This window comes from Abrus precatorius, unplaced genomic scaffold (genome assembly GCF_003935025.1).
Source record: "Abrus precatorius isolate BTA unplaced genomic scaffold, Abrus_2018 Scaffold5, whole genome shotgun sequence".
Lineage (NCBI taxonomy): Eukaryota > Viridiplantae > Streptophyta > Magnoliopsida > Fabales > Fabaceae > Abrus > Abrus precatorius.
Window position 1 is genome coordinate 10,769,089 of NW_020874395.1, and position 16,181 is coordinate 10,785,269.

Below are 16,181 nucleotides of genomic sequence, written 5' to 3' on the forward strand. Positions count from 1 at the left end.
CCATAAAATTTGAGTTTTTAAGAAAAAATTTGATACAAATAATCACTTTCAACATTCAAAATAACTTCTAGCAAGGATTCTCTAAAAGTCAGCTAAAAATAAACACTTCTAACATTCATAATGAGTACTCCAGAGCTATTTCTAGAAAGCAAAGTAAAGCCTATTATTTTATATAGATTAAAGTATCAAATTATATAAGTATAACTTATATTTACTTTTACATTAATTTGTACTTTTTAATTTAATTTTTTCATTAGAAATCAACTATTAAATTAATATTTTTAATTATATAAATTATGTTTATCAATTTTAGGTTAATTTTCTTCAATAAAAAAATCAACAATGAAGAAGAAAAGTAATACTTGAAATAGTAGTTTGAATGGAATTGATTATAGATACTAGTACTAAATGTGTCATTGATGACGGCAAAACTGTGTCTACGTGTATTCATAAGAAAGGTCTTGCTTCACAAATAAACACAGGCCTACCTGTTTCCTCATAATTGATGGTATATCAGATGACACTTCTATTTTGTGCATTGATTGGTTATTAACGATAACGTATGATGAGGCCCTACCAACAGGGTAACATCTTCCAGAAAGTCAAACTGAACCGAGGATTTCTGGGGCGTTGAGTTTTTATCACTTTCTGCCCTCAGGAGTCGCACTCTATCATATACCAACATTTCGTGGCGTACAAGAAAACTCCTCTGCTTCAGAAGAGTCCATTTCTATCTCAACATCTTTTGGCAAATGGATTTATAAGCTTTTCGATGCCATGTTACAGAAAATCACTTTCCTATCTTAATATCCACCGATAGGGAAAATGATCCAAATCTGAAAAGCTTTTCGTGTGATCTTGGTTCTCAAAATGACATTATTTTCTTTAAACGGTTCAGCTACTTCATAACCTTTTGATGCCATTCTCCTTGAGGAAAACACCTTGTTAATTGTCAGCTTGCAGCTACTTGTTTTCTGACCCACTTACGTGACCCTTCGCAATAACTTTTCAATATCATGAGATTTTCATTAAAAAGTTTAATATTTCCGAAGATTCATGATCAGTTCAAAAGTGCTTAAAAATAAGTGACCACCCTTTTTCTTGTGTGTACTTTGAGATATTAAATGAAAAGAATTCTGAAATTTGTGGATTACTATATGCTCACATGATGCATCTATTAGTTCGTTGAAAATTGGGTTGAACATATCTTTTTACCTTTCAACAGATATACTGTGCTGTGATCCCAAGAGAAGGATCAAACATTGATGAGGTAGAGGTTCTCAGATATAGCAAGAAGAATCTTGCATCTTTCAAGGTCCCCAAAAAGGTCTTCGTTACTGATTCTTTGCCCAAGACCGCCACTGGAAAGATTTTGCGCCGTCTTGTAGCAGAACACTTTGTCTCTCATATTTGAGAAGGATAAGTCCCTAGCTTTGATGCCTACATCCATGGCCAATACATGGTTGGAGTCTGCAGACCATAAATTTAAACAATAAATGGCTACTTGGCATTTAAGAGGACGATATTTCTGCAAATGGTCTTTCCTACAGGATACAATAGATTGGGGTTTTCAATGATTCTTGTAAAATGTTCACAATGTAATGTTTTCAATATTTTATAGATCTTAATTTCTTAGTCCTTTTTTGTTTACATTTCTAACTTCATGAATCATGAGATGTGGGAAATTAAAAATTAATTGTCCAGGTAATAAGTATGAAAACCTTCAACTAAAACAGCCTAAGCACAAACATCAGCTCTAAACACCGATATTCTTGCAAAGTGCAACTGAAATTTTAAAGTGATATTTTAAAAATTAGAGAAACTAAATATTAGGAACTAAAATTATACTGAAAATGCAATTAAAGTCTTAAATATAACAGTGAAAGGGTTTCTAATGTCTGAATAAGAGAAATGTTGAAATGAAGGGGCTTAAAATCAAACGAAGATAAGCTGAGAGAAGTGTGCCATGCTTGTCATGACTGGAAAAATTATTGAGTGATCTCACGAGATCTGGGTCACTTGCATTGCATTATGTGAATAAATTTGTTAATTTATTAAAAAGTTTATATATATATATATATATATATGTATATATATATATATAGCAACGTGAATAGCCAGATCACATGGTTCCGGATTATTTAAATTTTTCGTCCGTCATGCCAGAATCAAACATTGGTTGTCACAAAAGATGAATAGAACACCACTGCAACTACAGTCCTAGTCCATCTCTTTTGCCCTCCGAATTAATTAGGATAATGCACTGTTAGGCTTAACAAACTATACATCACTGCCTCCTGTTCCAACTATCTTCACTCAAGTGCAAAGGTACATTCATAGAAAAACTGTGGAAAACACAAACGAGAAATACCAAACAATGCAATGCATGAGTAAGTTGCACATAGCAGCGAAAGTACACGTGGAAAGATAATACTCATCTAAAGCTAGCCTGTTATAAAGTGAGAAAGACTGTATTCATCCTTAAAGTGCATAGTGATCTTAACCTACTAAAATTCAAGAGAACAATTACATTTTAAGGATCCTTTTTCCGAAAATAGTATGAGTTGAATTAAGAAATATTAGCAATATTCAGTAAACATCCCTACGATCGTTGATATTTATCAACAATTCTTTCTGGATACATTCTTAGCAATTGTCAGTACAATAGCAATAAGACAACTTTCCATAGAACATAACAGTGAATTGCTCAGTCTATCTCTTCAACATATCCGGAAGATTGTGAAATATTTTAAATATTTTGTGAAAGTATATGTAATAAAAGAACTTGTTACAAATAAGAATGAATGAATTTTACTAAACAGAGAAATCAATATGGGAAAATTGAAAGAAGAGTAGGATAATCTCTAAATTTACCTAAAAATTGTCATTTTTTTATAAAAAAATAAATTTTTAAGTTGTATATACTCTGATTGAACTTATACTGCATACAATTTTTTTGAAAAAAATAATAATTTAATAAGTACTCAAGTATATCCATGGTGTACTAGTATCCGGTATGCAAAAGCAGATATTGTAGAGAACCTCTTTATCCAACACCATGCTTTCCCTGGCATTCTTGCATTGTAAGGTTCATCAACAGGATCAGATACCCCAAGGGTATTCTTCCCTCATCTTGGAAATTAGAAGCGTTCCATTAACCTCATTCTAGAACCAGTTCACCCTCCCAAGGAATGGCACAACTGAAGCAGCAATAAGCAAAAAGTGCAAAACTTGTTTTTACCACCCGGATTACCTGAAACAGAAGAACAATACGATTTCATATAGAACCAACATGCCCTTGTCATCATAACACACTCAGGTTTTATCCCTTTTTCACAAATAATATAAATTCAAGGTAAAACACCAATCTGATTCTGCATATTTTCATTTCACATGTCACACAATAGACCCTATCCAAGACTTCAATACCATGTCTTTTAATTATAGTTGAGATTATTGGAATTACAAAAATTGCAGGTAAAACAACTTGGCTTTCCATTCCTTACTCCTAACATATTCTTGATTTGAATATGGTTTTCCATGTAACTTTAAGTCATTCATAATGTTAGTTAATTGTGCTAAAATCTAATCAGTGGTTTCATGCTTCTATACTCATATGTGGGAATGTAAGGGTTTTATCAAAGAAATGAACCTCGGAATCTGGTTTCCCTGCTCATCAATAGGTAAGTAACTGTAACATAACTTGGCCATTCTAAGCAACAATAATTCAATGCTGAAGTAAAAGTTATGCCACTATTTTCTTGTTGGCATACAAACCAACCTTAGGAGTTAGGACACAGGATTCCCAAGTGCTAATTGTAGGCACTGTTCCTTATTCCTACGGTTCAATCATGGGTCAAGAAGTACCCAATTTAGCTAAGCTTACAATTAAGGTCCCTTTTATTTGTTACAGTCTCAAGAGTCACTTTCAAAATACTTCAATCACTTCTACATCACTTGTGGAATGAATCTAATTGCATCGTCAAGTCAAGAGTTGCTTAAAAGATTAGGGAGTTGTTGGAATTTAAATTATTGCTTCTGTTGGACATGCTGAAGGAAATTTCTTTGAAATATCATAGGTTTACATGGGAATATAGGAGTTGGATTTGCAGCAGGATTTTGGGGCATTTGTAGTGTAATTTTCTTCAAGAACATTGAGGCATGTGTTATGGTGGAGGATAGTGGGCAAAATAATGCGGTTAGGTATAGCAAACGTGTAACTTGGGTTCCCTTGCGATTTAGGGACAGTTAATAATAATATATGTAGTGGGTGAAGAGTTTGAGGAGTAGGTAGATTGGTAGATTTTGGGTGAACCTCTTTGCTCTCTTTCTATTTGTTTTTGACTTGTCTTTTCTTCTTTTATTTGTGATTTTCTAAATTCTGTACTACATTTTTTTGCTTTTCTGGTGTAATTCCTCACTGTAGGACTGATCATTACCATTGAATATAAATTAACTAGAAGAATTCTTCTTTTATATGCTTTCTACGACTTTACACTCTAGTGGTAGGAATTGAATTGATGGAACCCATTACAACATGTTTGTTTTCTTTTTCTTGACCACTTGAAACCTCTGATTAATGAGACTATAGTCTAAAGGTAAGACTTTTCCTTGCTTAAATTATGGTTTTCCAGCTAAGAAGTGAGAGACATCACAAGGTGCTGTTCTAGCCATTGCTAATCTAGAAATATTCCCTTTCTATATGTTGATTATTTGTGTGTGTTATTATTTCTTTTTGTTTATCTTCTTCTATATGTAATAAAAACTATTGATGTCAGTAAAACTTAAAGAGCTTAAGATTGACTTTTTATTTACAATGGATTGATGAATAAGAAATTCTTATTACCATTGGGGGTGAAACAATCTTCCTACACTGTATTATTCAGGATGTGCAACATCTGTTCAATTGTAAGAAAGGTACTAACTAGTCATGATAACTCTGCTTGCAACCAAATCATGTAATAGTTGAACTTTAATCTAAGCAAAGATTAGAGATACCACTCCCAATCAAAGGTATAATGTGGTGTTAGTTTTTTTTTTTTTTATTTTAAAAATGCCTATTTGTTGCAACATTTGCAAAGTCATTCGATTGAGATATTTTTCAAATTCCAAATTATTAATATTATTATTACTAGTTTTAGCTTTTGTTTTGTGGCAGGAATAGCTATGTTTTGTCGCTTGATTGTATTAGTTGTTGTCTGGATTGAAGATACATATTTTAGAAGTCTATTATAAAAACAATAAAATTAGATTTATGATGATGACCCTTCTAACTCTACTAACGTTGTAATGTTAATTAGGAAGAGAGTAATGGTTATTTATGCAGTAGTGAGTAAGATACATCGAGTTGTGTTTTTAGTAATGGTTATTTATGCAGGATAGTGAGTAAGATACATCGAGTTGTGTTTTTATGGCACAGTCAATAGTAGCAATTTATAATGTAAAGTGAGTTACACTTGTATCACAAAGTCGATTCTTGTTAATGTTTGAGACTACTTATTATCTCTAACGGCAACTTTAACATATAACTTATTTTACCAAGATAAAGATAAGAAAGTCCTTAATAATAAATTTGATCAGCTACGTAATACTGTGAATCAATAGCTTCATCATTATTTTATAATTTTAACTTGCAGAACATAAAATACTAATTACCATACTAATTAACATAAATTATATACATGAATGAGATATTCCAAAAACCATTCATGTATATAATTTTCCCAATATATCATTCATTTACAAAATTGCTCTGCAAGAGCTCAGAGTACATAATACATATTTACAATAATGTTTATACTATTGAAGATTGCAACTACTAATCTAGGACTTCCAAAACAACCTAGCCTATCTTAACAAAAGAACAATCTTTACAGCTATCAAACTTCAAGTTTTCCTCAGCCAAACCGACCAGTCTAGGAGGTAGTTGCAGAACCTGTAACATCTACTCCCGTACCATCGTACGATCATCGCCAGACACACAACACACAAGCAACAACAACAAGTACAAGGGTGAGCTTACATAATACAAACACAATTAAATGAGGAAAAAAAGTAAAAATAATCAATAAAGACATTCATCTCTTTCCACCACATGTTCCTTGTATCATTCATTCACAGAAGTTTTCTTATCCACATTCTCATTTACATCCATAATTATCGAAACATCAACAGTAGAAACAATTTGGCACCTTTGTTTTCAACTCAACCTATGGGCCTACCAACTCGGCACTTTGGCCTACCAACTCGGCACATCAACCTACCAACTCGGCACATCGGCCTACCAGCTCGGTACATTGGCCTACCAACTCGACACATCAGCCTACCACACATTCATCTCATTTCTCAGTCTATTTCAACCTCATATATATAAACTCATGGCAAAATAGCATAAAATTTCACTTCCTATATCAGACTTATAAAACACATCAATCACAACCACAACGTTCTACTCTAACTTTTTACTTAATGCTCAACACAGTTTTGACTAATACACAGCTCCCTAAAGGTGCTCATACAGTTCAATATTATAGAAATATCTAAAACTTAACCAGAGAAAGCTCCCCTTACCTTGAAGATGAATCCTCAGAGAGATCTCACAAAGGTTCACGTCTACAATAGAAAGATCTCTCAGAACCCATAAATAAGAAAAGAATCGAGAAAAACTAGATTTAAACCGTAGAAACTTACTTGAAATCGTTCAAATTCAAGGTTCGAACTCTAGTTCGTCAAGTAACTAGAGTTTATGAGGCTTTAATCTAGGTAATAGAAGGAGAGAGTTCAGAGAAAATGGATGGGAGAGATGTGTGATAAGTTTTGAATGAGTTTTTCATGTTGAAAATCCCTTAAATACCCTCAACCCTTGCGCATTTTGCTTGAGCGACAGATATCTTGCATGAACGAAATATGCAGACAAATCTTGACCTTCTTTTCTGATAAGCTCGCTTGAGCGAGCTCTATCTCGATTGAGCGAGATGGTGTCCAGAGAGCATGATGCTCACCCTGTGCGTGCTCGCCTGGGCGAGAATCCCCTCGCCTGGACAAGATTGCTTTGCACCTACAACCTCCCAAATTCAACCAATTTCACATCCAAATGCTTTCTAACATAGGCTAAACTCAAACACAATATTTCAGTTTATTCACAACCTAACATACCAAAATCGTACAACCTTTACATTTCATAATATAACATTATACGAGTCTTACAACACCTAAATCAACAGGGTTAACAATAATTAAACTTATAATTACATGAATCTAACAAGGAGACTATTATACAAACATTCTACCTTATCCAATTGGGCAATGTGGATGTCGTCCTTGGTATGGATTGGCTGCAAGGTTTAGGAACAATCACTGCCAACATCTCTCAACTGTATATTAAATGGCACGAGGGGGTAAAATCTAGGTACTACGAGCTGACCCATCCTTAGGAAGAAAGGGGGCTACATTCAAAATAACGTTGAAGGCACTGAAAAAGGAAGGAAAAGGCATTTTGGTGACTGTAGTGGAAGCTCAACCCGAAGAAGAGGTCTATTTCACCAAGACAAAGATAGGAAAGTCCATAATAAATGGGCCATATAACCTATTTTACCAAGACAAAGATAGGAAAGTCCATATTAAATTTGATCAGCCAAGTAATATTGTGAATCAATAGCTTCATCATTATTTGATAATTTTAACTTGCAAAACATAAAATAGTAATTACCATACTACCGAAAAGATTATAGTTTAGACCACACATAATTAATAATACAACAATAGACAGAGCTCCATAATTTATACATGAATGAAGGAGCAACCACAGCCCCGAATCCCACCATAAATCCAAATGCCATACTCACAAAAAACCAATTCACTTCATGTCCTTCACTCTCATTGCCATTTTGATCAATATTAGGAATTTTCCCATTTGAACTGCAGTTGATGGGCAACGGCTCGCCACACAGATTATTGCCAACAAAGTTTGATGCCTCAAGGGACTGCAATTGTGTGCCTGTGGGTATTTTGCCCTTCAAATGATTATAAGACAAGTTCAGCAAGCTAATATAGCTCAAATTTGATATGGTTGTGGGGATTTCACCAGAAAGTTGATTCCTCGAAAAATCAATAGATTGCAATGAACGCATGCTACCAATGCTTTGTGGAATATGACCAGTTAATTGATTGTGAGACAAGTTCAAAAAATTCAATCCATCTAGATTTGTGATTTCTCTAGGAATTTCTCCTATTAATTTGTTATCTGAGAGATCAATACTTGTTACCAAACCAAGAATGTTTCTATACTCGTCTCCCCTTCCTTTCAGCCACAGAAGCATGCTCACAACACTAATTCCAGAACTGTTTACTGATAAACAATAGATAAATGGATAAGTACTTCTGTTTGGCAGCATCATGGCATTCAAGTGATTGAAACAATTTGGGATATTGCCCGCTAAACTGTTGTTTGCAAGGTCCAAAACCTGAAGAGATTTCAAAGCACATATTTGATTGGGAATGTGACTCAAAAATTTGTTTGATCGAAGCCGAAGAAATTTCAAATCTATAAGTCTTTCTCCTATCCATGCTGGAATGTTTCCTGAAAAATTATTTTCCCCAAGGTCCAACAATATTAACTCACTAGTGGTCTTTAAAATCCGGGGAAATTTTCCAGAAAGTGTGTTGTTACGGAGTTGCAAAGACTCTAACCAAACTAACGAACCCATGGATGGGGGCAAGTTCCCAATAAAATTGTTGCTTTCTAAATTTACATCCACAAGATATGGCCACATTAGCCAACAATCAGGAATTTCCCTTGATAAATTATTTGATGCAAGGTTGAGAAATCCTAATTTCTTTGGCTTGTCATGATTTTGGCAAAGGAATCCAGTCATGGATCCGGAGAACAAGTTGTGTGATAGGTCTAAGCGAATCATTGTATCAAAAAGTTGAGGCAGTTGGCCACGTGAGCGATTTGAGCTTAGATCCAATGTATTTGGAAGCTCACCATGGATGCTATTCTGAGAGAGATCCATATCAGACGCCTGAGAAAATGTTTCCCAAAACCAAGTGGGAATAGAATCTGAAATCCCTGCGTTAGACATGTCCAGATATTTAAGATATTTTTGTGACTGAATCCACGATGGAAATTTGGGACCTAAATTCCATGAGCTCATTTCCAGTCCAGTAACTTGAAATCTAGGACTCCAATTAGGAGTCACTTTTAAAGAGAAGTTGTTCCCTCTTGCATAAAATATCTTTAAGTTCGTAAGATTTGCAAGATCATCTTCCTTCACAACTCCTTGGAAACGATTGTCACGAATATAAAGATATGACAATTTAGAGAGCAATCCAAGACTTTCAAATGGATTTCCATTGAATTGATTGTTGGTCAGATCAAGATACCTTAATGACGAGAGTTTTCCAAATGATGGAGGGAGTGCACCATGAATTGAGTTGTTGGAAAAGTCCAACTTCTCAATATTTTTAAACATCCCAATTTGATCTGTGAGATTGCCTGACAGGTGAGAACTCTCAACTTGAAGACTTGTGAGTCCATGGGAAATACAAGGGGCCAGAATTTCCAATATTTCACTAACTCGTTGGTTGAGTTTGAGACGTGAGAAATCAACTTCCCTTATGTTGCAGAGATTACCAAAAGAAGTTGGAATTCTTCCTTCAATCTCATTTTCAGAGAAATCAAGTGCAACCAGAGAAGTCAAATTTCCCACGGCATCAGAAATATTTCCACAAAAGTTGTTGTATTGAAGGTCTAAGAACTTAAGATGACGAAAACTATATATCCAATCAGGTAAAGATGAGAATGAATTGGAAGACAAGTCAAGATTTTCAAGAAGTGTGAGGTTTTGAAGGCCATCAGGAATTGGACCTTCGAAGTAATTACCACTTAATCGAAGAGAAACAAGTCTCCTCAGTCCAAATATCCACTTTGGGACAACAGAAGAGGAATAATAAAAAACAGCGGTAAGGTCGAGAGTGAGAAGAGATGAAAAGTTGAGTGAGGATGGTTGATCATAAGGATGCAGAGTACAATATGACAAGTGTAGGTCCGTCAAAGAAGGAAGAGCACTCAGAGTTTGGAGCCAATCAAATGATTTGGATAGGTTTGCACCTCCCAAATCAACATACTGAAGATTGGAAAGACCCGATAACCAATCAAGATTTTCAGCAAAGAGAGTTTCACTGTAATAATTTGCAAGGCCAAGATGAACCAATTTTGTGAGGTTCCCAAATTGAGGAGGAATCTTCCCACTGAATCTGGCATTAGAGAGGTCGAGGTAAGTTAAGGAGGTGATTGCCCCAATGAAAGTAGGAATTTGCATACCTCCAATGTCATTGCCGCTTAAGTCCAAGTAATTCAAATGCTACCATGGGCAGTTATATTACTGCACACAACTCCTAACCACTCACAGCAATTGGTATTAGCAGTTGCATTCCAAGAAGAGAGCCTGTTGGAAGGATCAATGAGATGATCTTTCAACTTCACAAGTGTTTCAATCTCACTTGGTATGCAGACTACATCTCTCGATGCCTTGCAAATTACTATAGGAAACGTCAACAAGGCAAGACAGACAAGGTTAAGTACAGAAGAATTCATGATCACACAATGCATTCCATACAATGTTATTTAAGTGATTCTTGCTTCTGCGGATTATATGTGCTGGTGCCGTGCCTTTCATAGACAACAGTTGTTGAGAGTCGATCAAGTCAAGCAAGTGAAAACAAAAACATTAATATTCATCAGCTAATTTAAAAATTATTTGGTTCCTATCTTTTTAATTTATATATTAATTTTAATTCAAAATAATAATCTTATATAACTTTATAACTTTTCATTTTAATTTTTATTGAATTTGAATATTAAAACATTTTTATTTTAAAAAAACTAATTATAGAGGCCTAAAATTTGCCTGACACATTAACCACGATTTAGAGTCTAATTTTGGAACTATTTCGTTCAATCCATTTAATAATATCCACATAATTAGAGATGTTTTGAACTAGAAATCTTCCCACGTGGCCACGTCTAAATACTTCATTCATTTTTATCTATATACATATGAAATTCCTAATTAACCACATTCATGGGTAATAAGAATTAATAAGTGTGTTATTTTTTAATTGCTAACTTACTAATTATATTTAATTAATTTAAATTAAATTTATTTTATTAACACAATGATTTATAATGGTAATGTATAATAACTCTATCTTTATGCATTATAAATTATCAAAACTCATGTATACTAATGCTACTTCAAGTTTTACACACTATCAATATATTTAAAAAATTAAATCATTCTAAAATAAATCTTACACAATTATTTTTATTTAATTAAAATTTATCATCTAAAATATTCTTTTATTTACATTATTAAGTAATATAAATTATTAAAACTCACTAATATTCATCTTCGATTAATTATATATATATATAACTAATATAAATATATTTCTTATAATTTTTATTTTTATGATTAATTAAAAATATACCTCTTAAATATTTTCTCTATTCTTTATTATAAATAATTTATTTATTTACTTAAATTAAAATATTTTACCATATTAATATAGCAATTTGTAATGTTATTGCATAGAGTCATTATCTTTATAAACTTATCAAATAATATTTTAATTCTTTTATTGAATGATTGTCTTTATTAATCAATTCAAATATATTTGTTCCTTTCATTAAATAGAATTAATTTCATATTTTAATTTTTTAAGTCATATTTTTAACTTTGATATATTAAATAACTAAATACTTAATTACTTTATTTTATTTGTTCATTTTATTATATAATTTTTTTTAACATCGACATGTAATTTACATTATTTTTAGTTATCCAATAAATTATAAGAGATTCATGTATAATTTACACTATCTTAAATTCTCTTTTAATATGAATATTTAAATTCAAATATTTCATTTATAAATAAAAATATATTTTTTTAACAATTTGCAATATAGCTATATAATCTCCCTTCGCTTTCTATATTGTTTTATCAAAATACTTTTTTTATATATGATGTATATATAACTACATTATCTTGTATCATAAACATTATAATTTTATTAAAATAATTTTAATTTTAAAATTAAATTTTTTTTACTAAACTTAATTTTAATCGACAAAATTCATAATTTTTATGATAAAATTACATGACTTAGAGTTCTCCATAGACTTAGAGATATGTAGAAGTAAAAGAACCAACTTGTCAAGTCAAAATACTATTCAAAAATAACTTTTCTCTTTTCTAAAATATTAATTAACACTTCAATAAATAAATTTTATTTAAAAAATAAAAATAGTAAAAATTAATATTCAGAGATTAAATAAATATTTTCAAAATTAAAATAAATTTATACAATTAATCTAAGGTAACTTTTGTTTAAACAGACATTGCAGTGCTACTATTTTTCTTGCACACATAAAAAACTCTCAAACTCTTTTTTTGTTTTTTCAAAATCATAATGTTCTAATTTTTTTTCAAAATTTTAATAAATTTTGGTTATGACTCTTCTATTTTTTTAAAATATTTTATTCTTAAACAATAATTTTTTTTTTTATAAAACTTTTCTCTATCTGACCGAGGAAACGAAAGATAAGTTGCATAATGGTTCTAACGCACAGTAAAATGTTTATTATTGAGTCTAACACGCTGCGTCATAAATGATAAGATATGTTAATTTTTTTAAAGACAATATTGGGTGTTTTATTTTTCATTTTAGTTTCATTTTAGGCACCTGCATCGTGGATGGAAGGGGAAAATGCATATTAAACAAAACAGGTAAGGTAAGATTCACGGATCTAACTGTTGAATCATCTACATTACTTTTATAATTATTTATATAAAATTTTATATAATGTAGACATTTGTTAATATATTATCTAAAATTTAATATTTTTTTATCTTTCAAAATTATACTATCCATTAAAATAAAATAATACAATGAAGTATTTAAGTTAATGTTTGATAAAACAAGCTAGCTGTGAAACTAGTGTATTTAAAATTAAAATAATTTAACAAACTAGATGTGTAACTAGCTAATTAGTGTTAAATAACTTAAAAGAATATATAGTATATTATATTAACATAATATTAAAATTTGTTACTTAGTTTATTTATTTATAATCAATTAATTAAATAATTATATAAAAAATAAAGTTTTTCTTCATATATTTAAACATAAAATATTTATAGGCATATTTTTTTTAATATCAAATACATTTGGATAGAAGTTATAGAAAAGCATATAAAAAAAGAGAAAAGAAGAAAATAAATGAGATTGTTTTGAACGTGAAGAGAAAAAAATAAAATTAACATGAATACTTTAAGTTTTAATTTTACAAAAAATAAAAATATTGATAGTTAACTTTTAAAAACTAATTTTATATAGTTTTTGAAAAACTAAATTTCAAAAGTTACGACATTTTATCTCGTATGTAACATGCATTTCTACAAGCTTATTGACTTAGTTACAAATTTCTAAATAAAGTACAGGTTACATTTACTAACTATAGGCTGGACTATGTTTATTTACAAACATAGATTTTTCTATGCACTCTTTTGTAGGAAATTATTTATAAATTTACTTGTAACTTTTCCTAAAATTTTACTTGTGGATTTATCTTCAAAATTTTTTTGGGATTTTTTACTTTTTTTCACAATAAATTACCTATGAATTTACCATTCCAAAATCTGGAAAAAAAAACTTCAAATTTTACTTTTCGCATAAATAATTATCTACGAAGTTTTTCTTCCATGAAAAGAAATCCGTAAGAAACTTCACAAGAAAAACATGTTTTTATGTAATTTTTTAATTATTTTTACAAAAACAATTTGCAGGAAAAAACTTAAATTCTAGAAGTCATGAAGTAATAAGCAGTTACAACTTCATTGTCGATATATCACTTACTTTCAAAGTATTGGTCCTTCCACTCATACTCATGAATTGGTATAATAAAGAATTTTTTAAAAGTCTTGGCCTTCCACGCACACTTATGCCTGACTCATCTCATAAAGCAAGAATTTTTCCTCCAATCCCTTTAAAATTCACATTTTTTCAAAGTCGTTCACTTTTCACAAGTCATGTACCTGGTTCTTGGCCATTATAAGCAACAATAGTTCAATGCTAAAGTAAAAGTTATGCCACTATTTTCTTCTTATCATACAAAGTAACCTTAGGAGTTAGGACATAGGATTCCCAGGTACTCATTGTTGCACTGTGCCTTATTCCTACGGTTCAATCATGGGTCAAGAAGTACCCAATTTAGCTAAGCTTACTTTTCCAGTTACAACTTCATTGACGATATATCATTTACTTTCAAAGTCTTGGACCCATTTTGATTTCTTTACTAAGATTTTTGGCATATAGAAAGAAAATCAATTTCCCAATCGCACCTTTGGAATATAGAGATGTAAGTGATTAATTAGTTTATGTATTTATTTATTAATGATTGATGGTTTTGGTTTTGAAACTCAAAGGAAGTGTTGCGCCAAGTTTCCAAGAGAAGCACAATTATTGTTGTTCTTGCTTGAGAAACACTAATCTTTAAGTCTCTGATCTGTAGTGATGACGTCTCTCTGATTATTGCTGACATGGGGAAGGTACCTGCAAAAGGTACTCCGATGCTGAAGTCAGGATTCGGTTCTGAGCAATAAATGCTATTTTAGTAATGAAAAGTCAACCTTTTACCTGTACTTTTACCTTCCTTATATAGGCACTGTAATGGGCTAATGGGCCTGCTAAGCCAGTCTTGATCTTTAGCCCTTTAATTAAAATAAAATAAATAATATCTTGATTATTACCTTAATTGGGTTAATTACCTTTTAATCCTGACAAAAGATATTCGGCCACTTAGGCCGAATAGATACTCAGTTTCCTTTTCTTATAAGTAGGATCGAGTTATTCCCTATCCAGTACACTAGCCCCCCAAGCCCGAAGAGGTACGGAGTAAGGCTGTAAATATAAACCAGCATAAAACACAGATAAAGGGGTACTCAGTTTGTTGGAAGTGTAAGGATACCGAAGGGGTATTCGGCTTTAGATAAGCGAAAAAAAATACCGAGGGGGTATTCGGCTTAAGATAAGCGGAAAAAATACCGAGGGGGTATTCGACTTAAGATAAGAAATCTTGTTTGATGTACTTTTAAAGGAGTACTCGATTTATCAGGAAATTATTGTAGAAAATATTGAAGTAAAAGGTAAATATAATAAAAAAAGATTATTCTAGAATCTTCAGGGTTTTTAGGGTTTCCTTGATCTATGTGCGTGAAACAAAAGGATGTCCGATCTTAACCATCCAATTTCGAAGAGATCTATCGGTTTGGAAGAGAGGTGTCTCTTCATATGTCCGAGGGCCCAAGGCCTTATAAATACATGGTGGTCCAGGTCTTTTGTTCTCCACTTTGTTTCTAAACCGAGAAGTGTATACTACCACTTCAAACCGAAGGGTGTGCAAATTTTCTCTTTTCTTCCAAACTGACTACTTGTGAGGTACGTTTAGTTTTTTTCTCTACCTTCCTTATTTTATCATGGCCGAGTCCTTGGAATGGGAGGACTCATTGTCGGACTCCTCTAGGCCGACTAGTGTCAATATTCAAAATGCTGAGAGAACTGAAGAGGGGGTGAAATTTGCTTCAAGACTAAGTGGGGAAGAGGTAGAAATTCGCTCTAGGGAATGCAATGACAAAGCCGAGTCATCTGAATCCACTGATTCTGACTCTTCTGAACCTCTGCCGAGTATGAGCCCCCCTAGGGAAAGACCGATATTTCCCCCATGTATAATTCCTGGATACGAATGGGTACACGGTGAAGTAGCCGCCTACTTCTCTCATTTTAAAAGAAGTAAGATTCTTCAGTCTTTTGTTGACCATGTTGATATTGCATTATGGGAACCTTCCGATCCCTACCCTATATCCATTGAACCTTGTCGAGTAGACGAGATCGAAGACCTTGAATTTGTTTTTCTAGGAGGTGCTGGGATGGCCGACACCTTCTTTGTGTATGATTATATATTTAGAGAATTAGGTATAAAATTACCCTTTGATGACTTCCAAATGGGAGTATTAAGAGTTTTAAATGTAGTGCCGACGCAACTCCATCCAAACGGGTGGGCGGCTATTCAAGCTTTTAGAGTACTCTGTAAATTTCATTATATAGAACCTAGTGTAGG

General features: G+C 32.1%; 1 pseudogene; it reads right to left on the bottom strand.

The window, feature by feature from the left end:
• Positions 1-1,255: 1,255 nt before the first annotated feature.
• On the bottom strand, positions 1,256-10,597 carry LOC113866649 (annotated as a pseudogene).
• Between the last annotated feature and the right edge of the window lie 5,584 nt (positions 10,598-16,181).